This window comes from Mustelus asterias, chromosome 30 (genome assembly GCF_964213995.1).
Source record: "Mustelus asterias chromosome 30, sMusAst1.hap1.1, whole genome shotgun sequence".
Taxonomy (NCBI): Eukaryota; Metazoa; Chordata; class Chondrichthyes; order Carcharhiniformes; family Triakidae; genus Mustelus; species Mustelus asterias.
This window is the reverse complement of record NC_135830.1, coordinates 17,841,136-17,868,167: the sequence shown is the minus strand read 5'-3', so window position 1 is coordinate 17,868,167 and position 27,032 is coordinate 17,841,136. Positions and strand designations below refer to the sequence as shown.

The following is a 27,032-nucleotide window of genomic DNA, read 5'->3' as shown; positions in this document are numbered from 1 at the left end:
GGTACTTGATCTCAGACTTTTGTATCTTCTTCACGATGGAAGAAGGTGGAAGAGAGAATGTTCGGGGTGCGTGGAGTCCACCGCTGGCTGCTTTGCCAAGGTAGCGAGAAGTGTAGACAAAGTCAATGGATGGGAGACTGGTTTGCGTGATGGATTGGGCTACATTCACGACCTTTTTGGTTTCTTGCGGTCTTGGGCAGAGCAGCAGCTACACCAAGCCGTGGTACAACCAGAAATAATGTGGTGCATCTGTTAACGTTGGTGAGAGTTGTAGTTGACATGCCAAATTTCCTTCGTCTTCTGAGAAAGTAGAGGGGTTGGTAGGCTTTCTTAGCTATCGTGCTGGCACGGGGGGACCAGGACAGTTTATTGATGATCTGGACATCTAAAAGCCTGAAGCTTTCGGCCCTTTCTCCTTTGTCCTCGTTGAGGTCGACAGAGATATGTTCTCCTCTACGCTTCCTGAAGTCGATGACAATCTCCTTCGTTTTGTTAACATTGAGGGAGAGATTATAGTCACTGCACCAGTTCACCAGATTCTCTATCTTATTCCTGTATTCTTTCTCATAATTGTTTGCGATCCGATCCACTGTGGTGGTGTCGTCTGCAAACTTGACAATCGAGATGGAGTGGAACTTGGCAACACAGTCATAGGTGTATCAGGAGTTAGTAGGTGCTGAGAACACAACCTTGTTGGGCACCGGTGTTGAGGATGACCATGGAGGAGGTGTTGTTGTCTACCTTACTGATTGCGGTCAGTGAATTAGGAAGTTCAGGATTCAGTTGCAGAGGGAGGAGCCGAGGCCCACACCACGGAGGTTGGAGATGGGTTTCGTAGGAATAATGGCGTGTAAGGCTGAGCTGTAGTCAATAAATAGGAGTCTGACATAAGTGTCTTTGTTATCTAGGTGTTCCAGGGTTGAGTGCAGGGCCAGGGAGATGGCATCTGCTGTGGACGTGTTGCAGCAATAAGCGAACTGCAGTGGATCCAAGCAGTCCTGGAGGCTGGAATTGATTTATGCCATGACTAACATTTTGAAACACTTCATAAGGATGGCTGTCAGAGCCACCAGACGATATTAATTAAGGCACGCTGCTTGCCTTTTCTTTGGTACTCGGATAATGGTCGTCTTCTTGAAGCAGATAGGGACCTCACTTTGCTGTAAAGAGCGCTTGAAGATGTTTGCGAATACCCCGGCGAGCTGATCTGTGCAGGATCTGAGTGCTGGTATGCTTACCCCATCCGGGCCAGCCGCTTTCCATGGGTTGACCTTCGAAAAAGATGTTCTGACATCTGCAATGGTGACCTCAGACACAGGTTCATCCAAGGCTTCCAGAATGGAGGGAACGTGTCGTTTATGTAGTGTACTGGTTACCACATTCACCTGACGAAAGATTCCCAGTTCGAAAGCGGGCGGAAACATTTGAAAGTACTTTTAACAGCAGAGTGAGGAAAAGAACAGTGCTTCACGTTTAAGGTTGAATATTAACTGAATACTGTATCTTACGCTGTGTTAAATTTACCCTTCCCTTCACGGTTCCGGACGCACTCAAACCCAGCAAAACATTTTTCACTGATTCTCGCTCTGAGGGTTCAGAAAGCCTCCCTCAAACCTGCACATTCCGGCTGATTGCTGCTGATTTGTGTCAGATTATTAAAGGCTCCTGCAGCACCACCTCCGTTAATAACAGTCACTCGAAGCCACATTTCAAACGGGGAAACAAAACCAACAATGATTCTCTCTTCTCCGGCTTCACAGTGAGTGAGACAGAAACAAGCAGCAGATTTTACCCCGCAGTCTCTAATCACCCACTGTCAGCAGAACGTCGCGACTGCAGATGCATCTGTACGTTGTTTTAAACTCAGAGTGAGGATCAATAATTTATCGTCGAAAATTAACTCAATACAGTATTTTAATTTCCTCATACCTCTATCGTTCTGTGCACACTGAAACCCAATATTTTTCACTGACTCCCTTTTCCAGCTCTGACGGTTCAGAAAGCTTCTCTCAAACCTGCACATTCCGGCTCTTTCTTTCGTTGGTTTGTTGAGCATAAGCGTCACTGACCGGCATTTACTGCCCATCCCGTGTTGAGAGAACCACTTTGTTGTGGTTCTGGAATCACGTGTAGGCCAGGCCAGCTAAGAATAACAGATTTCCCCCGCCTCAAGGACATTAGTGAATCATGGGTCAATGGACAGTGGTTCATGGTCATCAGTGGATTCTTATTTCCAATCTTCTTTATTGTATTCAAATTTCACCAGCTGTCGTGACTGTCCCAGAATATTGGCTGATCGAGCGATAATACCGCTGGGCCAACGGCCCACCTGAAGCATCTGCTCCATGTGAAGCTCGAACTCATAACCTCGGCATCGCCTGCTGGTTGCGTTGCTGTATAAGTACCGTGCACTAACCAATTGAGACACTGGAGCAATGCTCGCTGCTGCATTGCGTCAGATTATTAATGGCTCCAACAGCGTCACCTCCGTTAACAGATAGTCGAAGCCACATTTCAGTCGGGGAAACAACCCCATCAATGACACTCTCTCATCCACGTCTCCACAGTGAGTGAGACAAGGACAAGCAGCAGGACTTTACCCCGCATTCTCCAATCACTCATCCGCTGCCAGCAGAGAGCGCCGACTGCAACTTCAATCAGCGGGTTACTGCACATCCCTGGGACACAAGACCCAACCCGGTTCAAACATTCCAATACACCGAGCACAGGCTCAGGAAAACAAAGGCAGATTATACCCCGCTCACTGAACCTTCGAGCAGCATTTACACAATACCCGAGTGAGTCACAAACAGAATTCACACCAACTTTCCAAACCTTTTCAGTGATAAATTCCTCCATTTGATTGAAAAGCTGAGTGTTGTGAATCTGAAAATGAGCACCATGGATTTGTGTTACCCAGTGACTTGTTTCCCACTGTTCATCCGTCAGGTTTGCAATTCCATTTATGTTGTATATTGAAGGGAATCTCATTTGAAAATGAGGAGAAAGCAAGGAAAATATTAAATCTTGGAACAAATCCTGATGGAAATGGATCACAATATTTGGAAACAGGTGCATCTGTGAATGGTGTTATTGATGATTGAGTGGAAAGTATTGGATCCTTGGCCTTCTGGTGGTCAGTTAACTTCCCTCCCGTTGAGTTCCTCCCTGTGATAAGAGACATGGATTCATTTTACATGCACGTTCATAGGAGAAACGGAATAACTTCCTACCACAGCAATACTGCGGGATCAAAATAACCAAACAGACTTGTTTAGGGTTGTAAACGGTGCCGTCACGTTGGAGATCTGGAACAGGTTTAGCAGAAATATAATTGTGGTCATTCACACCCTGGTTTTGAATATCTCTGGTAGCTCCTGTCGTAGGCTCTCTGGCGCAAATTGTCAGCTCGTTCGGTTGTTAACCGAAAGGCTCGTGGTTCGAGGCCACCCAGGGACGGACCTTTGGCTGTTTTCTCCGCATCGTCATCCAAGCGCAAACAGTTGCGAGTTGGCAATGTTCCGTGGGCGTCAATAAGAAAAAGCTCTCAAGTGTTACCGGCTGTGCTGTTATCTGGTGCTCCCTACATTATTTAATGTCTTTTGATTTCAAACATATTGCATATAGTAATGTATATATGCTTCCATTATACTAAGAGACTTAACAATTGGAATAGAAACATTAATTTGTGGCTCAACATTTGTTCCAATTCCATATTCCATGTTCCCAGTCATTGCTGGATAGATCACAAATCTGTCCAACCCAGACTGAAATGTGTTCAATGATGGAGCATTTACAAGCCTCTGGCGTGAACTCTGAAGATTAGCTACCCTTTGAGTGAAGCAATTCCTCCTCACCTCAGACCTCAATAATCATCGCCTTATCCTGAGATTGTGTTCCGTGTTTTAGATTCCCGGACCAAGGAAAATGTTATCTCAGCAACCACCCTTCAAACTCGTAGAATCTGCAGTGCAGAAGGAGGCCATTCGGTACACCATGCCTATACCGATAACAATCCCACCTCCACAATATCCCCGTCACACCACGACTGTGAGGCAATTTAGCATGGCCAATCCACCGAACCCATACATCTTGGGCAGGAAAGCGGTGCACCCAGAAGGAAATGCTCGCAGACAAAGAGAAAACGTGCAAGCTCCAAACAGAAAGTCTCACGAGTCCGGAATTGAAGCTGGGTCTCTGACGCTCTGAAGCAGCAGTGCTGCACTCAGTCAGTCTTGTGTAGGTTTCATTGAGATCTTCTCTCATTCTGCGAAACTCCAGAGAATTTCACTTTAATATCGTCAGCCTGTCATCACAGGGTAACTCAACGCAGAGGAAAATCTAGTAAATCTTCACTGTACTGTCTCCCATAAATGCATAGCCTACTCTGACGAAGGGTCGTCCTGACTCAAAACGTTGACTTTACCCTCTCTCCAAAGATGCTGTAAGACGTGTTATGATTTTGCAGCATTTACTGTTTCTGGTTCAGTTTCCAACATTCTCACTATTTTGGTTTTATTCTGTCTTAAATGTGGAGACTCAAACTGCGCGCACTATTCCAGATGTGGTCTCAACAGTACCCTAATTAACTGTAGCAAGAATTCAAACACTTGGGAACTTAACTGCGTGCTGAAGGCTGGAAGGAGAAGGTGAAAGTGGATAATTGGCATTGAGTACATTCTTGTAATCAGTGACTGGGAGGACCAGGAAGATAAGATATTTGTGTCTCTTTATACTGTCATCTCTAAAGTCCATGTCCTCTCAATGCCCTGTGCCTTACATTCCCTGCCCCTGCTTTCCAGCTGAAGCTCGGGTTCACGAACTACCTGTGTCTGTATCAAGCAGCTAATTGGCCCTGGGTGCTGGACGGCCAGAGGGAGATGGATGAGAGGCAGAGACAGAAACAGGAAGAGAAGCGACATGATAGTGTTTCATAAATGACTTGTGCCAGTTGCTCTCCGTGATGAATGCCTACCGTGTGTTACCTTGTAAGTTTCACAGAAGCCACAATGATGAGTTTGGTGGGTTTTGGAAACTGAAAGTGCCACATGAGCAGCTTGCGGGACTATTTCACCTTAATGTCGATTTCATGCTCCAGCGAACAGGAATCGCTGTTTTCATTGGCTGAAGCAGTTCATGTGTTCGATCTAGACATGACAATTTAAAGGAGAAAATTGTTTTGGCGAATAAAACGTCTGCAATAAAAATTAAAAGCAGATGGTTCATGGCTAAATTAGTTTCTTAAATAACGTGCATCAACTTTCCTGATGGTCTACTGGTTCGGATTCGGCGCTCTTACGATCGTGACCCCGCTTCGACTCCCGGTCAGGGAATATAGATTTCTTGATGAGCAACGACCCTGCGTTACTTTCTGATCAGCACCAGTTCCGTCGGAATCAGTATCAGAGAGATTTCCTCTTTTGCGTCTGAATTGGAAATGTCACATGTAAAGAACAATAAAAAGAGAGCGATAGGCTGCAAAGCGCTGACGATAGAAATGGTGATGCGGGGTAAAATCTGGCTGTTAATGGGGTAGATTCTATTGTTTTCACTGACACAAATACCTCTCAGGTCTGTGTCCAAATCTCAGGCTCAATGACAAGAAAACCTTTAATTGAATTAAACAATAAATTCTACGACCTCCAGTGAAGTGGAGGCAGTTTTCACTCAGAAACCAGAGCTGATGTTCACCCAGAAAAACAGCAAAGTTTATAAACAATGGCGCCCAAACTCACGATTCATCAACGGTGATGAATTAATGCAGCTCAGCAGGATTGCCACAAGACGGTTTATCGCAGGTTCATGCTAACACTGCTCTTTGAGTGCAGTAAATTGCAGTAAAATTGAATGCAGTAGAAGGGCGGCACGGTGGTACAGTGGTTAGCACTGATGCCTCACAGCGCCAGGGACTCAGGTTAAATTTCTCAGGCCACTGTCTGTGCGGAGTCTGCACATTCTCCCCGTGTCTGCGTGGTTTTCCTCCGCGTGCTCCGGTTTCCTTCACACAGATATGTTGGTTAGGTTGATTGGCCATGCTTAATTGACCCTAGTGTCAGCGGGATTAGCAGGATAAATAAGTGGGTTTACTGGAATAGGATGTGGGTGGGATTATTGTCTGTGCGGACTCGATGGGTCAAAAGGCCTCCTTCTGCACTGTAGGGATTCTATGAGAATATATCATTACTCATTTTGACTGGAGGAACCAAAAGAGGCAATGCAAATATAAAGTGCTGTGGCTAATTGACGGGATGGTGGAATGGGACGGATTTTTCTCTCTGCTGTGAAACTGGCACCAATATCATTCATGTTTTCGATTTGGAAGTAATTCCAACTGCACTTTAATCATGTGCTGCACGAAAACAATAAATCTTCATTTTCTGTCTGGGAATCGAACCGCTGCGGTGAAAGCACCAAGTCCTAACTATTCGACCACGAGAGAAACTGCTTGTAAGAATTTTTATCTGACCTATCCATGCTCACTTGGCGCTTTGTTACTAATTCAGCAGTTTTTTTTTTGCATCCGAGGGGCAAGTCGGACTATCAAGTGCCTTTTGAAATAAACAAATTTACTGCGGATGCTGGAATCTGAAACAAGAACAGAAAATGGGGGAACATCGCAACAGGTCTGTAACCACCTGTGAAGAGAGAATAGAGCTAACGTTCAACGTCTGGATGACTCTTCGTCCAATCTGAAGACAAATACATTTGGCCGAGATTTATACTGCAATGCTGAGGGATATGGGTGTGGTGTGGGTGACAAAGGTGTCAGATGTAAATAGAAAAAAACAAAGGGAATTTAAATGGTGGTGATCAATGGCTGAGAAGGGTGCTGCTGGCTGCCCATTAAGTGATCAGAATGTGTAAATGGCAGGACAAAGGAAATGTAAGTGATGGCCCGAGTAGGATGGAGGGAGAGGAGACAACAAGATGGAAAGTAAGATTTTAAATAAACAATGCAAAAAAGGGAAATTAAAAAATAAATATACATAAATAAAGATATAGGATAATAAAAATAAATAAATAAGATGAAATGAAATTAAACAAAATAAATGGAAATGGGGTGAAGATGGCAGACAGGAGATGCCCTGAAGTTGTTGAACTCAATGGTAAGTCCGGAACGCCGTAAGTACCGAATCGGGAGACCGGGGCGATATTCCTCCAGTTTGCATTGGAGTGCCTCTTCATAGCATTGTTTCTTGCCCCTTCCATCATATTACTGATGATCAAGAGTAGACTAGTGGTACTTGGTGGCGTTGCATTTGACCTGACACCGGGCAATCTTGGGCAAATTTTAGCTTTGGCGGCTAGATGGCAGTGTTGCAGTTTAGGAACAGCTTAGCTAAGGCTTTGGCAAGTTCTGAAGCACAATTCTTCAGCACCATTGCCAGATTATTTTTCAGAGCCATAGCATTTGCTCTTTCCAATGCCTTCAAGCTTCTTTTTTCTTGAAATCATACGGAATAGTAAAGTGTTTCTGTCCCGCTCAGTATCAACCCACTCTGGCTTTGTGTGCGTTTTCTCAGAAATAGTGAAGACTAAATATTCAATATTTTGATTGATACCCAATTCAGTTCACATTTAACAATAAACTTGAATTCGGAACCTTCAGAGCAGTGAGTTTTGATAACGTTTCTGCCCTGTTTATTGCCTGGGACCTGCACAAATATGAATAGAATGTGATAACACCTTCAACACTGAAAGTTCGCTCAGGATAAAAGCGACTGGTCTTGAAGGTCAAACCGTGCAATCTGATTTAACTTCAGAACCTGACTTGCGGAAGTACAATTCGGCTCAAAACCCATTTTTCATGCGGCAGAGAAATTCATCTCACATTAGAATCATAAAATTACATTTGCGCCTTTTTTTCTCTTTTTCCATGTCTCGGGCGGCACGGCGGTACAGTGGTCAGCACTGCTATCTCACAGCGCTAAAGACCCAGGCTCAATTCCCAGCTTTAGTCACTGTCTCTGTGGCGCTTGCGCGTTCGCCCCGTGTCTGCGTGGGTTTCTTCTCACAGCCTGAAAGACGTGCTGGTTATGTGCATTAACCCCAACAGGCGCCGGAGTCTCGCGACTAAGGAATTTAACAGTGTCTTCATTGCAGTATAAACCTTACTTGTGACTAATAAATATACTTTACTTTAACTGAGCATTTTGCAGAATATTATTTAACACTTGGAAATGCAACTGCAGTTAGGCTGAGAGACAATGTTTTCTGTCACTATTTAATAACAAACGGAAATGAGGTAACTTTTCCTCACACTGAGAGATGAGGAAGTTTGAACACTGTTGTCCTATTTCACACAGGGAACCATTAACATTTTAGGTGAATTTATTAAACACCACACTTCAGAAACAGAGAATACATGACTCTGAAGTACAATCAGACAGCACGGTTCGACACTCCAGTCAGTTGTCGAGCATAGTTTTTGTAGTGTAGTGTTTATCACAGTCATCTGACACACGAAAGGTTCCCAGTTCCAAAACGGATGGAAACATTTATACATACTTTTAACCTCAGAGTGAGGAAAAGAACAATAATTCACGTTAATTGCTGAATATAAACTGAATACAGTATTTTACACAGTGTTGCATTTTCCCTTCCCCTCTACACTTCTGTACACACTCAAATCTGACAGAATATCTTGAACTGGTTACCGTTTCCAGCTCTCACTGCTCAGAAAGCTTCTCTCAAACTTGCACATTCGGGCTTTTTCATTTGTTCATTCCTTAAACATGGCCGTCGCTAGCCATCATTCACTGCCCAACCCTAGTTGAGATGCAACCATACTGCTGTGGCTCTGGAGTCACATGTAGGCCAGACCAGGTCAGGAGAGCAGATTTCCTTCCTAAGATACATTGGTGAATCATATGGGTTCCTTCAACAATCGAAAATGCTTTCACGGTCATCAATGGATTCTCAATTCCAGATTTTTCCTATTGTATTCAAATCCCACCAGCTGTCCTGGCCGGTCCCCAGAATATTAGCTGGTCGAGCGATAATTCGCCCCTCCTAAAGCATCTCCGAATGGAAAGTATTGGATCCTTGGTCTTCTGGTGGTCAGTTCCCTTCCCTCCCGTTGAATTCCTCCCTCTGGCCAGAGACATGGATTCATTTTAGCTGCACGTTCATAGAAGAAAGGGTATAACCGCTACACCACAGCAATACTACGGGATCGAAAGAAACAAAGAGACTTGTGTAGACTTGTAAATGGTGCGGTGATGCTGTAGTTCTGGAACAGGTTTCGCAGAAATAGAATTGTGATCATTGACACCCTGGATTAGAATATCGTTAACAGCTGCTGTGTCAGTCTCTGTGGTGCAATTGGTCAGCGCGTTCGGCTGTTAACCGAAAGGTTGGTGGGTCCAGACCACCCAGGGACGGAGCTTGTGCTTTTTCCTTCCCATGATCCTTCAAAAGCAAACAGTTGCGGGTTGGCAATGGGTCCGTGGGCGTCAATAAAAATAGCTCTCACGTTTTACGGGCTGTACTGTCATCTGGTGTCAGTTTGAGTGGTGACGCTGCCGGAGAAATTCAGAGCTGGATTTCACCCAGAAAAGCAGCAAAGTTTAAAAACAGTGGCGCCCAACTTGGGGTTGCAACCCACGGTCCATTAACGGTGATAAGTTAATGTTGTTCAGCAGAATTACCACAAGACGGTTTATCACAGGTTGATACTAACACTGCAGTAAAATTAAATGTAGTAGAAAAGGACGGCATGGTGGCACAGTGGTTAGCAATGATGCGTCACAGCGCCATTGGCTCAGGTTAAATTCCTCAAGTCACTGCCTGTGCGGAGTTTGCACGTTGTCTGCGTGGGTCTCCTCCGTGTGCTCCGGTTTCCTTTCCAAAGATGTGTGAGTTAGCTTGCTTGGCCATGCTAAATTGACCCTCGGGTCAGCGGGATTATCAGGGTAAATATGCGGGTCTCCGGGAATAGGGCGTGGTTTGGATTGTTGTCAGTGCGGACTCGATGGTCCTTCTGTACTGTCGGGATTCTACAAGAATGTATCATTATTCATTTTGACTGTAGGAACCAAAAGAGGCAATGCAAGTATAAATTGCTGTGGGTAATTGACGAGCTTGTGGAATGAGGCGGATTTTTCTCTGCTTTTGAAACTGGCAGCAATATCACTCGTGCTTTCGATCAAGAAGTAATTCGAACTCCACTTATATCATGTCCTGCAAGAAAACAAGAAATCTTCATTTTCTGACCGGGAATCGAACAGTGGTGAAAACAACAAATCCTAACCATTGACCACCAGGGAAACTGCCTGCAATGGTTTTAATCTCGCCGATCTATGGTAACTTGGTGCATTTCTTTCAATTTTAGCGGGTTTTTTTTGTATTCCAGGGACAAGTCCGTCTGACAAGAGCCTCTTGATATAAACAAATTTACTGCAGATGCTGGAATCTGAAACAAGGACAGAAAATGCTGGAAAATCTCAACAGGTCTGAAAGCCTCTGTGAAGAGAGAATAGAGCTAACGTTCAAAGTCAGGATGACTTTCGTCAGAGCTGAAGACAAAGAAACTTGGACGAGATTTAGACTGTAATGGTGAGGGATATGGGTGAGGGGTGGGTGGCAAAGGTGTCACATATCAATCAAAAAAACATAAAGGCAAATTAAATGGTGGTGATCATGGCTGAGAAGGGAGCTGCAGGCTGCGCATTTAGAGATCAGAATGTGCAAATGGCAGAACAAAGGAAATGTAAGAGACGGCCCGAGTGGGATGGAGGGAGAGGGGGCAACAAGATGGAAAGTGAGATTTTAAATAAACAGTGCAATACATGGAAATAAAGAAAATAAATATAGATAAAAAAGAAAATATTAATTAATAAAAATAAATAGAATAAAATTAAATAAAACAAAATAAATGGAAATGGGGTGAAGATGGAGGAAAGGAGATGCTCTGAAGTTGTTGAACTCAGTGTTAAGTCTGGAATGCAGTAAGATCCGAATCGTGACATCGGGGGATGTTCCTGCAGTTTGCATTGGAATGCCTCTCGATGCCATTGTTTATTGCCCCTTCCGGCACCTTACTGATGATCAAGAGTAGACTGGTGGTAATGTGGGGCATTGGATTTGACCTGATTTTTGTAAACCGGGCATACTTGGGCAAGTTGTAGCATTGGCAGTTGATGCCAGTGTTGTAGTTTAGGAACAACTTAGCTGAAGCTGCGGCAAATTCTGAAGCGCAATTCTTCAGCACCATTGCCAGAATATTTTTCAGGGCCGTAGCATTTGCTCTTTCCAATGCCTTCAAGTTTTTATTTCTTGAAACGGTATGGAACAGTGAAGTGTGTCTGTTCTGTTCAGTGTCTACCCCAGTCTGGCTCTTTCTATTTTCTCTCTGTCCTTCCCTCTCTGTCTAACTACCCATTCCCCTTTTTTGTTTTTGTTCCTTCTATTCTCTCCCTGTTTGTGTGGAACCAAATTTAACTGAATTGATTACTGAAATGAGGCAGTTATTGAGCTCGGGTTTGATTTAAAGTGGGGAAGGAGACTCAATGGGACGTGTGATCTAATCCAATTCATTCATTTGATTCATTGCCAAAACCAGCTCTGACAGCAGTGACTTCTGCTGGTGTCCTTGATGGGAAATCTGAGACACTAAATTTAGGATATGATATTTATGAAGGAGGGGGATCACATTCTCCCACTGTTCGATTTTCACTTAAATTACTATAAACGTTATGAACAGCTTTGGTCAAACATGCGATTACTAAAATTTAATGCAGTAGAATGAATCATCATTAATTTTGATTCGAGGAACCAGCAGAGAGAATGTAAAGTGAGCAACTGGATAAAAGCAAATTACTGTGGATGCTGGAGTCTGAAAGCAAATGTGTCACACAAAACTTTGACAAAGGGTCATCCGGACCGAAACGTCAACTCTTTTCTCTTCTACAGATGCTGCCAGACACAATGTGATTTTCCAGAGTTTTCTCTTTTGGTTAAAGTGAGCAACTGACGGGCTTGTCGGACGCGTTTAGTTGCTCGACCAGTAAATCGGAGCTCCATCAAGTGTACACGTTGGTATGTTCCTGTAGTGTATTGGTTATCACGCTCGCCTTGCACCTAGAAAGTCCACGGTTCGAATCCAGATCGAAGCATTTCCAGATGGCTTTGTTTCAAAATGGTTCGGATTACAGTTATTCTCGTTTATCACGAAACATAAATTGAACTATTGAGCTTTCTACGGCATTTACAGCGGAAATAACTCAGTAAAGAATATAAAAGGGAAGGTCTGTGATAGTGAGCAAGACAGGATGGATTAGCTGACACAAGGAATAACGGTCAAGGGCAACATTGGTTGGTTCCGGTTATTTTTAAACTTTGCTGCTTTTCTCAGTGTACTCCAGCTCTCCATTCCTCCCGCAGTGTCACCTCTCAAACTGAGCCTTTCTCCATCCCGCTTTCTAAACTTCACAATTACTGCTTTCTGAATGAAAACTGCTTGCAATCAGTCGAAGTCACAGTTTAGTGTTTCATTCATGGAGAGGTTTTCTTGTCATTTAGCCCGAGAATGTTATCCAGAAATGAGTGATATTTGTGTCAATGCAAACGGTTAAATCTGACCCATTACCACCCAGATGTTCCCTTGTCTCCCCATCTCTATCGGCAGCATTTTGCATCATATCACTGTCTTTCACTATCTGTGTTTGTCTTGACCTGTTGCAGGTGTGACATTTCCAACTCGGAAGCAAAAATGCAAATCTCACTCCACCGATTCTGGCAGAGCTGCTTTGGACCAGGAACTATTGCTGGTTTGTTTATCAAAATCATTAAGTCTTAATATATCGAACGCAGCCTGCGACCCTGAAAGGGCCGAATCCTAACCACGAGACCAGCAGGATCCCATCTGCCTGATTTTCCTAGAGACTGATTACAGGAGTATGCACAGCGCCAATTGTCCACAGTCACACACTCCTTTATGTCTATTAAGATTTGAAATTCTTCATATTTTCACATTGGCTTCCAGTGTGATGAAAGCAGAGCTCTGATAAGCTGATGTTCAGTAAAGTTACCACAATAAGGTTGATATCTGTTCGATGCTAACATTGCTCTTTGAATGTGATCAGCAGCAGAGAAATTTAATGCAGTAGAAGGTAGCCTACTCATTTTAATCGGAGGATCCATCAAGGGCAATATAAATATGAATTGGTGTAGGTAATTGACGGGATGATGCAATGGGTCTTTTTCCAGCTGGAGGTCTGTGAGCAGTGGTGTTCCGCAGGGCTCTGTACTGGGACCTCAGCTATTTGTGATATATATAAATGATTTGGAAGAAGGTGTAACTGGGGTTATCAGCAAGTTTGCGGATGACACGAAGATGGCTGGACTTGTGGATAGCGATGAGCATTGTCGGGCAATACAGCAGGATATAGATAGGCTGGAAAATTGGGCGGAGATGTGGCAGATGGAATTTAATCTGGATAAATGCGAAGTGATGCATTTTGGAAGAAATAATGTAGGGAGGAGTTATACAATAAATGGCAGAGCCATCAAGAGTATTGAAACGCAGAGGGACCTAGGTGTGCAAGTCCACAAATCCTTGAGGTGGCAGCACAAGTGGAGAAGGTGGTGAAGAAGGCATATGGTATGCTTGCCTTTATAGGACGGGGTATAGAGTATAAAAGCTGGAGTCTGATGATGCAGCTGTATAGAACGCTGGTTAGGCCACATTTGGAGTACTGCGACCAGTTCTGGTCGCCGCACTACCAGAAGGTCGTGGAGGAGTTAGAGAGTGCAGAGAAGGTTTACCAGGATGTTGCCTGGTATAGAGGGTCTTAGCTATGAGGAGAGATTGGGTAAACTGGGGTTGTTCTCCCTGGAAAGACGGAGAATGAGGGGAGATCTAATAGAGGTGTTCAAGATTATGAAGGGGATAGATAGGGTGAACGGTGGGAAGCTTTTTCCCAGATCAGAAGTGACGATCACGAGGGGTCACGGGCTCAAGGTGAGAGGGGCGAAGTATGACTCAGATATTAGAGGGATGTTTTTTACACGGAGGGTGGTGGGAGCCTGGAATGCTCTGCCAAGTAGGGTGGTGGAGGCAGACATCGTTTAAGAGTTACCTGGATAGTCACATGAGCAGCCGGGGAATGGAGGGATACAAACGATTGGTCTAGTTGGACCAAGGAGTGGCACAGGCTTGGAGTGCCGCTGGGCCTGTTTCCTGTGCTATACTGTTCTTTGTCTTTGTCTTTGTCTTTGGGACTGATATTTCTCCCTGCTGTTCAAATTGGCACAAGTATTGAGCGACGATTTTCAGACAGCTGTCGTGAGTTGGGTTTCGTGGTGTAATGGTGAGTACTCTGGACTTTGAATCCTGCAATTCGTGTTCAAATCTCGGCGGAGCCCTGCTTTAATTTGCTCAAGGCAGGTGATTGGTTTGCTGAAGGGCGTTTCGTTTCAATTTCTCACGAATAGAGAGGACAATTTGTCAGCGAGTTCAACTGCTATTACAATGCACATTGCTGAGCCTCAGGCGCCAGATCCCTGCAACGTTCGTGTTTTTCATCTTTTCGCTGTTCTTTAACTCCTCTGTTGAAAAAAGAAGCGGTTTGCGTCACACAAAAACAATTCGACTGGAGTCTGACAATTATTGAGCAAGTGTGTGTGCCTGAGCGTGTGTGTGAACGTGTGTGTGTGTGTGTGTGTGTGTGTGTGAGAGAGAGAGAGAGAGAGAGGTGTGGGTGTGTGTGTGTGTGTTTTGGGATAAAAGTCTACTGTCTTCCGTCAGAGTGCTGTTGATTCCACGGATAACGTGTCGCACTCTGGCCTCTCACCTCCTAACTTTTGTTTAAATTGACACAGATAACAAAGTGAATTACACCTCTAGGTGGACACAATGCCCACTGTAGCTTCCCTGCCTCTCAGCGCTTTGTGTTCTTGAGCAATCCTTCTCTGGGGTTGATGCAATGACGCCAGGAGAATCATTCGCTGCAACATCTGCAATGTGATTGCGGTGGAATTTGCTGAAATTTCCACTTTCTGAGATTTTAAAATTAAATTCCCTTCAGCGAAACCATTATCTGCTTTAGCAAAAGAAAAACAATCTTTCACCAAGTTCTGAACTCCGATTACTGCATTCGAAGTCCAGGGTGCTCACCATCACAGCACAAAAACAGGAACAGAGCCGCCTGACGCAAATGGTCACTCAAAGCATGTGACCTCTTCATTCACTGTGGCAGCAACAGCAAGTGGGTCAAATGATTTGAGTGACCATTTGCAGCCGGCTGCTTTGTTGCAGGTTATCTGGTCTAATGGTGAGCACTCTGAACCCAGCAAACCGCGTCTAAATTTAGGTGGCTCCTTTCTCTTATTTGCCATTGTTGTGGATTGATTTGTCGAAGGAACTTTTGTTTAAATTCCTTACAAAGCAGGAATAGCGGTGTAGCGAGGGGGGAGGGGGGCGGGGGGTGGTGGAATTTGTCAGCCACTTCAACTTCTATTACATTGCCCTTTTCTGAGTCTCTGGCGAGAGATGCCTGCATCAGCAATGTTTTTTTTCAATTTCATCTTTCGCTGCTCTTTAAATCATCTGTTGAAAGAAAGGAGCAGTTGGTATCACACAACACCAACCATTCGACTGGAGATTGACAATTATTGAGCAAGTGTGTGTGTGTGTGTGTTTTGGGAGAAAGGCCTAGTGTCATAGGTCAGAGTGCTGTCATTTCCATGGCGCAACGCTTCGCAATTTGGACTCAAGCCATCCCACCCCTTGTTTAAATTGGGACACATGAGTGAGTGAATGGCACCCGTAGGTGGACCCCCTGAAAAATATATATTGAATTAGTAACACTTTTTAAATGATTGATCCTCAGTTTGTTTCATTTCATGTCAAATATTGTGGCACATCCTTGTATCTTATTATTTGAAATCTCAGCCCTTTAACTATGTAAGTCGGTAAACTTCAGTCAAAGGAAACAAATCCAAATTGAACTAGAAAAAAAAACACAGAAGTTACTACAAATCCCACCTCAAAACCGAAATCTTTGGAAACACCCAGCAGATCAACCAGCGCCTATGAAAAGGGAAACAAAGTGAATGTTTCGGGTCACTGACATTTTATCCAAACTGGAAGAAGTTACATATTTAATAGTTTACGAACAAATACAGAGTGATGGAAAATATGTGGGCGAGATCTCTATTTATGTCCTTGTGAAAGGATGTAAAACTGGAGTGATTGAATGACAATGGGGATGATTATTCTTTCCACTGACACAATCTCCCAGATCTTGGTTCAAATCTCGCACAAAATGAGAAGATAACTTCTCACTGAGTTAAGCACTAAACTCTTTGACTGCCAGGGAAGCAGAGATAGCTTTTACTCAGAAAGCAGTAACTATGAGATTAATAGGGCGGCACGTTGGCACAGTGGTTATCATTGCTGTCTCACAGCGGCAGGGACCCAGGCTCGATTCCCGGCTTGGGTCACTCTCTGTGTGGAGTTTGCACGTCTCCCCGTGCCTGAGTGGGTTTCGTCCCACAGTTTGAAAGATGCGCTACTTTGGTGCATTGACCCGAACAGGCGCTGGAATGTGGCAACTTGGGGAATTTCACAGTAATTTCATTGCAGTGCTAATGCAAACCCTACTTATGACTAACAAATAAATGTTAAAACAAAGTGGGATGTGGAAAGATTCAGTTTGAGCGGGGACACTGCCGGTGGAATGAAGAGCTGGACTTCACCCAGGAAAGGAGCAAAAAAACAACAGCGCCCAACGTGGGGTTCGAACTCAAGACGCTGCGATTAGGAGTCTTATGCTCGACGAACTGAGCCAGACGAGCAAATATGGGAGCTGGCAGTCCATATCCTAAAATGCATGAGACAAATGTGGCTTCTCCATTTGGTGTCTCAGCTTCATCTGATTACCATGTTCATAATTGATAAACCAACAGAATCTCTTAGGTTAGAATGCATTCCTCTCAATCATCAATAGCTTCATTCACAAATTCCACTCCTTAACTGCACCTCCTTCCAAGAATTGCAACTCCTCTTGCATCTTCACCTCAATATTTTTGATATAAATACTCAAACAAGGTGGAAAACAGCGTCTCAGTATTTTCGAAGCCAAACTGTCTCCCCATTAAACAGTAAAGGAATTAAGGGTTATGGTGAGCGGGCGGGTAAGTGGAGCTGAGTCCACAAAAAGAGCAGCCATGATCTTATTGAATGGTGGAACAGGCTTGAGGGGCCAGACGGCCTACTCCTGCTCCTAGTTCTTATGTTCTTATTTTCAGACTTTTGAATCTAATCTCCTCTCATTATTCTAATCTACAGAGAAAACAGACTCATGACACTGAATCTCTCCTCCCAGGGCAACCGCCTCATCACAGGATTAAATCCAGTGAATCTTGCTTAAACACAGAGAGCGAGAAAGTAGAGGGAGCCAAGAGAAAAGGAGGGAAGCGTGATCGATGCACAGACAGAGAGGCAGGGCGCTAAAGAGTCTGAGACATGTATACAGTGACAAAAAGAGACAGAGAGGGACACAGAGTAGGGCAGACACCCAGAACGCAATATACACACAACGGCTGCCTGAACCCACAAGCATGGGGCCCTCTGAATGGGTGAATAAGGATTAAGTGAATGTCCGGTAGCATTGTCACCTTTTGAAAATGTCTGGATCCTCTATGAGTGTGTTGTGCTCACAGAAGCCTTGCAATGTGTGCTCAGTTTCTCAAACCATGCTCCATATAAACCAATTCCACCATGTCACGGGAAATAAACTAACGGAAGCCACTAACTCCCATTGCAAATCAAGGATATGCCCGGGTTTTGAACCGGGATTTACAACATCCAACGCGAGAACCATGCCCGGAGACCAATAAGCCATCGTTAAGGAAGCATGGCAAATAAACATTTTTTCACTACCATCCAAAGCGGATCAGATATCTACACTGAAAAATGATAATGCTGTAAAAACTCAGGAAGTCAGACAGCGTGTGTGCACAGGGGAACAAAGCTCATCTTTCAACTCCATGACCTTTCAATGACACTGGGAAAGTTTAGAAACGTAATAAGTTTAAAACAAGTGAAATCCAGCAGGGAGAAAACATGCAACATCTAGTGGGGTTGAAGTCAGGAGAGAATAAATGAGGGAAACAGAAAATAACAGATTGTCACACGACAGAATGAGGCTATTAGAAGATCTTCATAGGACTCACATGTGTTGTGGATAAAAGGGAACCGATGAATGTACATAGATTGCAATGGAACCACAGTGATGAGGTTGGTGGGTGTTGAAAATTGAATGTTATACTTAGGATCAAAGGAACATAGGAATTGGGAGCGGATATAGGCAAAATCAGCCTTTCAATCCTGCTCCACCATCCAATCAGATCATGGTTGATCTCTCCGTGGTCCGAAACCCACCTCCCCGCTTGTTTTCCATATCTCTTTAATTAGTTTTTTAAGTTGGAAATATATCTATCTCCTTATTGAAATCATCCAGCGATTCAGACTCCACCGTGCTATGGGGCAACGAGGTCCACCAATTCACCACACTCTGCGAGAAGTAATCCCTCCTCATCTCACTTTTAAATCCACCGCTTGTTCGGGATGGTTTACGTTTAATCGATCAATCCCTTTTAGAATTTTATTGCCTCGGTCAGATCTCCTCTCATCCTTCTAAACTTCAGCATCTTGTGGGACTATTTCACCTCACTGTCAATTTCATGATGCAGCGAACTCAATCCGTGTTGTCATTGGCTGAAGGAGGCACTTATGTACCATCCAAACAGGAGATTTTGAAGGCGCAACTTGTCGATGGTAAAACAAATCTGAGATGAAAATAATGAGCAAAGGAATATGAGGTCAATCGGTTTGAGAAACTAAGTTCACTAGTTGCCCTGAGTCCAGTGGTTTGTGTTCTGCACTATGCGAGTGAGGTTTGGGTTCAATTTTCTCTCAGGAAAATAATTACTGCTCTGGCAAAACTGTTAGAAATAATCCGATTTACTCTCTGATCGGACGCGGAGCTATTAAATTCAGTCGAGTGATATTTTCAAGTTCACTTCATTGGAAATATCACAAGTGCAAATATTCATGGAAAAACACTGAAAGAGAAGGACAGTAATGGGCTGCAAAACGCTGCCAATAGAGCTGGTGATATAAGGAAAAATCTGGATGGCAATGGGCAGATTTTGCCATGAACACTGGCACTGAATTATGAAACTTATCCCTCACTCTTCAATGTAAAACCTTTCGAAATATTTCAGTGCGGTTTGAACCGTCGGAAGCGAAAGTGATAACAGTCGTGGAGTATTTGTGGCATGTTGTCATTGGCTGGACACATCATTGGGAGTGAATCAGAACGTGCCATTTTGCAGGAGAATCTTGTTTGTGGTGAAAGTGGTCTGGAGTGAAAATTGCAATAACAAAAGGAGCGTGGATGAAGCAAATTGTAAAACACGCTGTAATTTGGTGGTTAGAGTTGGATACTGCTCTTTTGATTGCAGATCAGAAAATGAAGATTTGCTGCTCTCGTCCAAACCGTGAAACCAAATAAGTTATTTCCTGGAAATGCATAGAAATGTCAGTCTCGCCTTGTGCCCTGTCCTTTCTGAAGTAAAGACCCAGAGCAAATTCAGCAGACAGTTTTGTTGTTATTTCTGGAAGGAGATTGGGAACCAGACGAGCTTGAGGACAGTTTAAATGTTGCCGACCCTTAAATGCAGCTCATTGTTTTTCTGACTGGAGATGATTTCTGTTTGTTACACATTTCAGGATGACCAGATTCAATGAAAAATTAGGTTGGAGATTTCTGCTGGCCGTTCCCATCTCCATTCCTTCTATATTATTTCACTAACTATATCAGTAAATTACATGATTACAACGTCTGTACGCGAGGCCGAGCGGTCTAAGGTTCCAATCACAGCGGAGACCTGGGCTTAAATCCCACCGCTGCCAGAATTAATTTGGGTTTTGGTCCTTCCATCTAAAGTCTGACAGCTCATCTTGAATGAAAGAGTGTGAGCGGTGTCGTTTCTGGCAGGAAGAACGAGGCGAGACAGTCCCAGCCGTTAGGGGAAAGGAACGTGTGCGGGAGGAATGGATTTTTCCTTTAAAGAGCACACAAAGAAACATAGGCTGAATGACTGTCTGCCAGTATAAAGAAAAGATTGAAAACCGGCCCACTGATGCTTTGGGATTTTCCAACTGAAGTTCAAATCCTTTCCTGTCCGCTTCCCATCAATCCTCAATCTCACCAGATAGGTACATAATTATTCTGTCGTAACCGTGAAAACATTCCCTTTTAATTTCATTTACTTATGTTCTCATCAGAGGTAACTTGACACATTTAATTAGAACACAAATGATTTTCCAGACAATGAAAATAGCTATTGCTGTTATCTGTAACATGAAATCGATAGTGAGGTGAAATAGCCCCACAAGCTGTTCATCTGTAACTTCCAATTTTCAGGAGCCACCACTCTCACTTCTGCTGATTCTGTGAAATTTACAAAGAAAGACGCAACAGATATCCATCGCTGAAAGTAACTGGCACACATCAATTTCTGCCGCTTTCATTTGTAATTTGTTTCTGAAGGTGGCGGTTATTGCATTCACCTTTCGAAAACTGCAAGACATTATTATTATTAAAAATCAGTCAACTCTCAGTGTGAGGAAAAGTTGTCTCATTCCCGTTTGTTATTAAATATTGAGGGACTACATTATCTCACAGCCATGTGATATTTGCACTTCTCCAAATTTTGAATGAGACTTTACAAAATGCCTGCTCATGTGTCAGCCATTTAGGATAGAGGCAATGAGATACTTATTCGATCTGAGATAGAGTGTATTTTGGAATCTAAGGGAATTAAGGGCTTTCGAGATAGGGTGGGTAATTTATGTTGAGTCTGGGGATCTGCCAACATTTTACTAAGTGGTGGAGGATGCTCAGTTGGACATTTGACTTAACGCTGCTCCATTTATTCTGTTCACTGCAATGCCAGAGATGACAACCACCTTTTGCACTGTTAGCGATCATGAGGAATTGAAACTATTGAATTTAGGGAAACGATATCTGTGGAGGAATGGGATCGAATCCCACCTCTGTCAGTTATCCTGCTGACTTTAAACAGGAATGCATAATTATTCATTGTGACAGAAGGAACCAGCAGAAGCAATGCAAATGTAAATTGATGTGAGGATTTCAAGGGCTTGCAGAAGCAGTTTAGTTGCTCCTCCGGAAAGCCAGATCTGCTTCCATTTCGCACATCGTCATTTTTCTGTGGGATGGTGGTTATCACATTCTCCTCACACGCGAAAGGTTTCAGCGTCGAAACGGGGCAGGGACTTTTCAGAATGTTTTTAATGTCAGAATTATTCTCGTTTTTCACACAAAAAAACTGATCTGCTGAGTATTTCCAGCATTTTATGATTATAATGTCAGGAACCACGCGGTAAAAAAAAGAACACAAAGGATGTCTCGGATAAAGAGCAAGACAGGATGGATTAACTGACACAAGGAATGATAGACATGGCAACGTTGAGCAGGTGATAGTGGAGCCCTGGTGGTTCAATGTTTGAGAGTCAATTGTTTCAACGCCAGGGCCCGGGATTGATGACAAACGGTTAACTGAACAGCGCATTTCGAAGATGGAAATTGCTCAGTCCCAGGAAGTGAAATAATGCGAACACAAACTGAGATAACGCATTTTGATGCAATTGTTTATAAGATGATAAAATGTCAGTGTAACAATATTTTCATGAATGTTATTTGAAATGAAGTAATAGGTACAGTGGTGACGACCATCTAATTTCCAATGTCTCACATCAGCTTTCTTGGGGTCGAGTGGTATGGCTTCAGTGACGTGTAGCAGGTTTGATTCTCAGCCATGGAGTGAATAACTTTTTGTTTATTTCCTCGTTAAATGAAAACAGGTCTCATAGTGTCCGTGAAGGGTGTAACAAGGTCAATCTTCTAGCTGGATGAACTTGTACCAGGGCTGGAAATTTCAGAGTTGTGCTCTGAAGAAGCATAACATGGCAATCATTCTTCAGTTAAAGTAACGGACACGCATGAAAAGCTCTGCCACTACCAAGTGACATCTTTTAACTCTGTTCCCCATCTCACATTTCCACATCTATCAAACTTCACCCACCTGAAAATCCAGCCTGTTCTTCGCTTCACTAATAATGATGCACTCACTCTCCGCTCTTAGTGGCAATTGGTTCCATAGCTCAGTGATTAGATGGTTGGTTTTGTAAGCCTGGGCTCGCGAGTTCTCACTGGAGCCTCAGGCTAAAAAAACATCTGACCTGCAGGGACAAGGCACCGAGACTGGAAGGCCGTACATACAGCTTTATTGCGTAGTTAAGAGCGGGTTCAATTTTGGAAAGTGAATAGATATTCACGTTTTTGTAAAAATAGAAAGAGCAGAACATTTTTGAAAATGTGGGAACGTTGGTGTTAACATTCAAAGAATCTTAGGTGTATTTGTAGATGGAATGCATAAAGCTAGAATTGAGGTGCAGCAAACATTTAGGAAGGGGAATTATATTTTTGCCTTGATTGCTGGCAGACTGGAGTACAAGAATAGCGAAGTGTTGCTGCAGCTATATAGGGTTTTACTGGGACCACGTGTGGAATATTCTGTGCAGTTTTGATATCCACACTTAAAGGATATCCTGTCATTGAAAATAGTACAGAGAAAATTCACTAGATCGATCCCTGGGATCAAATACGTGAATAAGTCCAAACTATTAGAAATATTGGGTTAACATTAACTGACGTAAATTGAGTGTATGATTGCATATGTAGAACTGGAACACACCATCACACCGACTGGATCCGCTGTATGCTTAAATATTGCTCAGTGAAAGTTTCAACAATCCTCCACTGTGTAACATGTGGGCACTGAGTCAATAAGCAACAGCCACTCGAAAGTAAAACAGAACGTGTCAATCTGTCTCCCAACTTTCAAACATCTTTTATTTTCTGAACCATTGACTATGAAGAGTCATCAAACAAGTGAATGCAGATGATAAAAACGTGTTTCCCCTCTCGGGGAACTGAATCATATTGATGGACACAGAGGGACACACGCTGACACCGAAAGTGACAGAGGCCTGAGGAAATGCAAACACACATAAATCAAGGATGTCACCAAATTGGGTTCAGTTTACTTACATTTCCGGCTGGAGCTTTGGTAAATTCTCTGTGATGAACGGAAATGAAGGAGTGCGGGAGAGAAGCAGGAAAAATAGACCTGAATGTTTGGAAGGTTTTGATTTTATTGAACGAATTCTGGACCCACCGAAGAGAATGGAAGTTGAGCAGCCCAGTGGGCGATGTTTAAATCTTCATGTGAAAAGAACAATGGATATCAGATCCATTACCAAAACCACTTGGCCAGCTCGTCAACGAGTTAATGAGTTAGTGTCACTCAAACGAAATCATAGAACAGTTACAGCAACAAAGAGGAACATTCGGCCTGACGAGTTCACCCGGAAATCAGCACGCACCATCGGTTTTTGTTCTTACTATGATGCCAATCGCTGAACAGCCAAAGGAGCAGAAACTTGGGACAGTAGTGGGATTTGAGCACACGCTTGCTTTAGAAACTACAGCCTAAATCTGACTTCTCAGCCACGCTACGGCTAGGAAACGCAACGGGTTAGGAATAGAACTTCTAGCCCATCGACTCTCTCATAATATCTTTGAAACGCAGACAAGGACTTATTTCCCATCTGTTTTATCTCTGATTTTTCCAGCTCTGATGAAGCATCATCCAGCTGGAAGATTCACTCTGTTTCCCACTCCACGGATGCTGTCAGATCTAGTTTAACTGAATGAGGAATTCACTTTAAATTTGTCAGTTCACACAGCAACACAAAATAGTTGCTCTCTGGCCATGGATTGAACCCAAGCTACAGTGATGAAAGTTCCGAATTCTAACCAATGGATCAACAGGGAAGCTGACAACGTCTACGCCAATGAACTTACCATCATTACTTTAGCTATTGCCTTTCTTCTCGTCCGTCACACACAGACAGATTTCCCATAAAAATGTTCTGTTTAGTTCCCTATTCGTGACCTATCATCAAGCCCATACCATGGTCGTGAAAACATTGACTCTGAAATACTAAACCATCCGGGAACTGCCATCGCCAGCTCAAAGTTGATTTCTTCATAATTCCTTGTGTGAGTTAATCATGCCTTGGTCTCAATCACAGACCTTCCCCTTTCGTTCTTTAAAATGCATTGGTCTCTTTGCATCGCAGGATATCTGTAGCGCCATGAGCACCAAGGTCATTTCACATACAGAGGGTTCAAAGCTTAGCAGAAACATTATCAAAACTCGTCCACGATAGTGTGGCAGGCTATGTAATCAAGAAGCGATTGAACAGGCTGAACATGTTTTCTCTGGGGAATGAGTGCTGACATGATCTGATAGTGGCCTGTCAGATGGGTGACAGGATAAACAAGAAAAAAATATTTTCACTTCTGAATGGAGGAGGATCAACATCAGAAATGGTTTTTTTTCTCTATCTCCACAGGCATTACCAGATCTGCTGAGCATTTGCAGTGTTTTCTGTTGTTAATTCAGATGTTCAATATCTGCAGTATTTCATTTATTTATCTGGAGAATGTTGTGAATATGGAACCCAGCATGACAGGGATTGAGAATAAACAGGAAATCCAGCGACAAAAACAAAACTCTGTGAAAATAATGCTCACCAGCTGAAAGTGGAAACTGCTTCACTCAGTCATCCTGTTTACATACACAACAGCGCAGTTACACTAGAGAGAGAGAGAGAGAGAACATTTCGACACCTCCCCAGTGCAACAGGATTCATGTAGTTGCCCCACCTGTTAACACTCCTGTTTTGAAAATTCAGATGACATGATTTTCAGTGCACACATTCTTATTGTCAAAACAAGGTTTCAATATACCGTCTCAGGAGAAAACATAATCACTTGTGCATGAAAACTAACCGACTGCAACCTCTCCCCTGTCAAGCTCTACCCTCCTGCAAATATCCCCCCACTGCAAACCTCTCCTACTCCTCAGATTGAATGTCATTGCCCCAACTTATCAGCCCTTATCCTGGACTGAACAATAACATCACAATTCGCAGATTACACGGTGATATTCATTGACGGTGTCTTTCCCTGTCTCATACTGAATCACACGGCAACTCCTCACCAGGCCTTGCCCCAGTCCAAGTTTCACCAGCAGAACTTCACTTACCCTGCCCCAAAACACACCACACTGTCAAACTTCACCGGTCAAAGCCAAACTGTCCCAATTCATTAGTCAATGCTCTAGAATCAATCACATTACACCACCTGTCTGTTTCATTTCACAATGTGAAATACCCCATGGGAAGCTGGCCTGGTTTTATAAACATTCTCCTGTCTCATCAGACCCTTTCCCAATCTGATCCATAATGTTTCGCCTGATATGTTGCTGTCCCCGATTTAACCAGCCTGTCTCACAATACGATACATTTTTCGAGACAGGACCACACTGTCCCATCTCGCCAATGCCATCCTGACACCGAAACCTACTATGCAGTCTCACATATTTCTGTCAAATCTAGACCCACACTTTGCCACCCCGTCGCTCCCCATACGAGATGATAACACACAGCCCCTTGAATTGCCTCGGCCCTTGACTCATTTAGACTTGCTCACATCATCAGTCCCTCGCCCTGAATGCACGACACTGAATCAACTTAGGAGACCCTGTTCCGAGATAAAGTAAGCACTCCAATTTCAACAGTTCTGCCCCAGGCCAATAAATACTGACACAAACCAAATGTCCCTTCCCCAGGCAAAATCGCAATACCGCATCTAACACTTCTCTGTCCCATGGTTAACCACAGGGCTCCATTCCATAGCTCCCTGTCCGAATCCTAGTTGCAGTAACCCACCTAACCACCCTCTATACAGGACTGACCCACAATGCTGCCTAATTAGACCTTTCCTCCGAGTGTAACTAACTGTTACACTTCACTCTGCCCAATCCATCAATGCCCAAAGTTGCATTTAGCAGCTTGAGCCACAATTCCTCCAGTAGTTTTTCAGTTCTTGACTGAATCCTACTTCTACAGATCACCAGCGGGTGTCCCTGAATGAAAAATGCTGTGGCATCTCAATGATGTCCGGTCCAATCTGAATAGCACTGCCACAACTCAGCATTTCCTTCCTCAGGATGAACGGCAGGGCAAGGTTTATAATTGGGGGAGAGGTAATTATGATGCGATTAGGCAAGAATTAGGGGGCATAAGATGGGAACAGAAACTGTCAGGGAAAGGCACAAATGAAAAGTGGAACTTTTTCAAGGAACAAATACTATGTGTCCTTGACAGGTATGTCGCTGTCAGGCAGGGAGGAAATGGCCGAGTGAGGGAACCATGGTTCACAAAAGAGGTGGAATGTCTTGCAAAAAGGAAGAGGGAAGCTTATGTAAGGATGAGGAAACAAGGTTCAGGTGGCTCGATTGAGGTTTACAAGTTAGCAAGGAATGAGCTGAAAATAGGGCTTAGCAGAGCTAGGAGGGGGCATGAGAAGTCCTTGGTGGGTCGGATCAAGGAAAACCCCAAGGCTTTTTACTCTTATGTGAGGCATAAAAGAATGACCAGGGTGAGGTTAGGGCCGGTCAAGGACAGTAGTGGGAACCTGTGTATGGAGTCAGTAGAGATAGGAGGGGTGATGAGTGAATGCTTTTCTTCAGTGTTCACCAAGGAGAGGGGCCAAGGTTTTGAGGAAGAGAAGGTTGGAGGAAGTAGATGTTCGGAGGGAGGATGTACTAGCAGTTTTGGATAAACTGAAGGTCGATAAGTCCCCTGGGCCTGATGAAATATACCCTAGGATTCTTTGGGAGGCAAGGGATGAGACTGCAGAGCCTATGGCATCGATCTTTGGGTCCTCACTGTCCATGGGGATGGTGCCAGAGGACTGGAGAGTAGCGAATGTTGTTCCTCTGTTTACGAAAGGGAACAGAAATGACCCTGGTAATTATAGGCCGGTTAGTCTTACTTCGGTGGATGGTAAGTTGATGGG

At 43.7% G+C, this 27,032-nt stretch overlaps 1 protein-coding gene and 1 non-coding gene across 2 annotated transcripts in view; one reads left to right on the top strand and one right to left on the bottom strand.

Moving 5' to 3' along the window:
- Positions 1-27,032, bottom strand: part of LOC144480811 (uncharacterized) — a 992,083-nt gene that overhangs the window by 224,413 nt on the left and 740,638 nt on the right. The window lies entirely within an intron of this gene.
- trnan-guu (transfer RNA asparagine (anticodon GUU)) lies at positions 9,310-9,383 on the top strand. Its single transcript has one exon. It is a non-coding gene; the product is annotated as a tRNA-Asn (tRNA).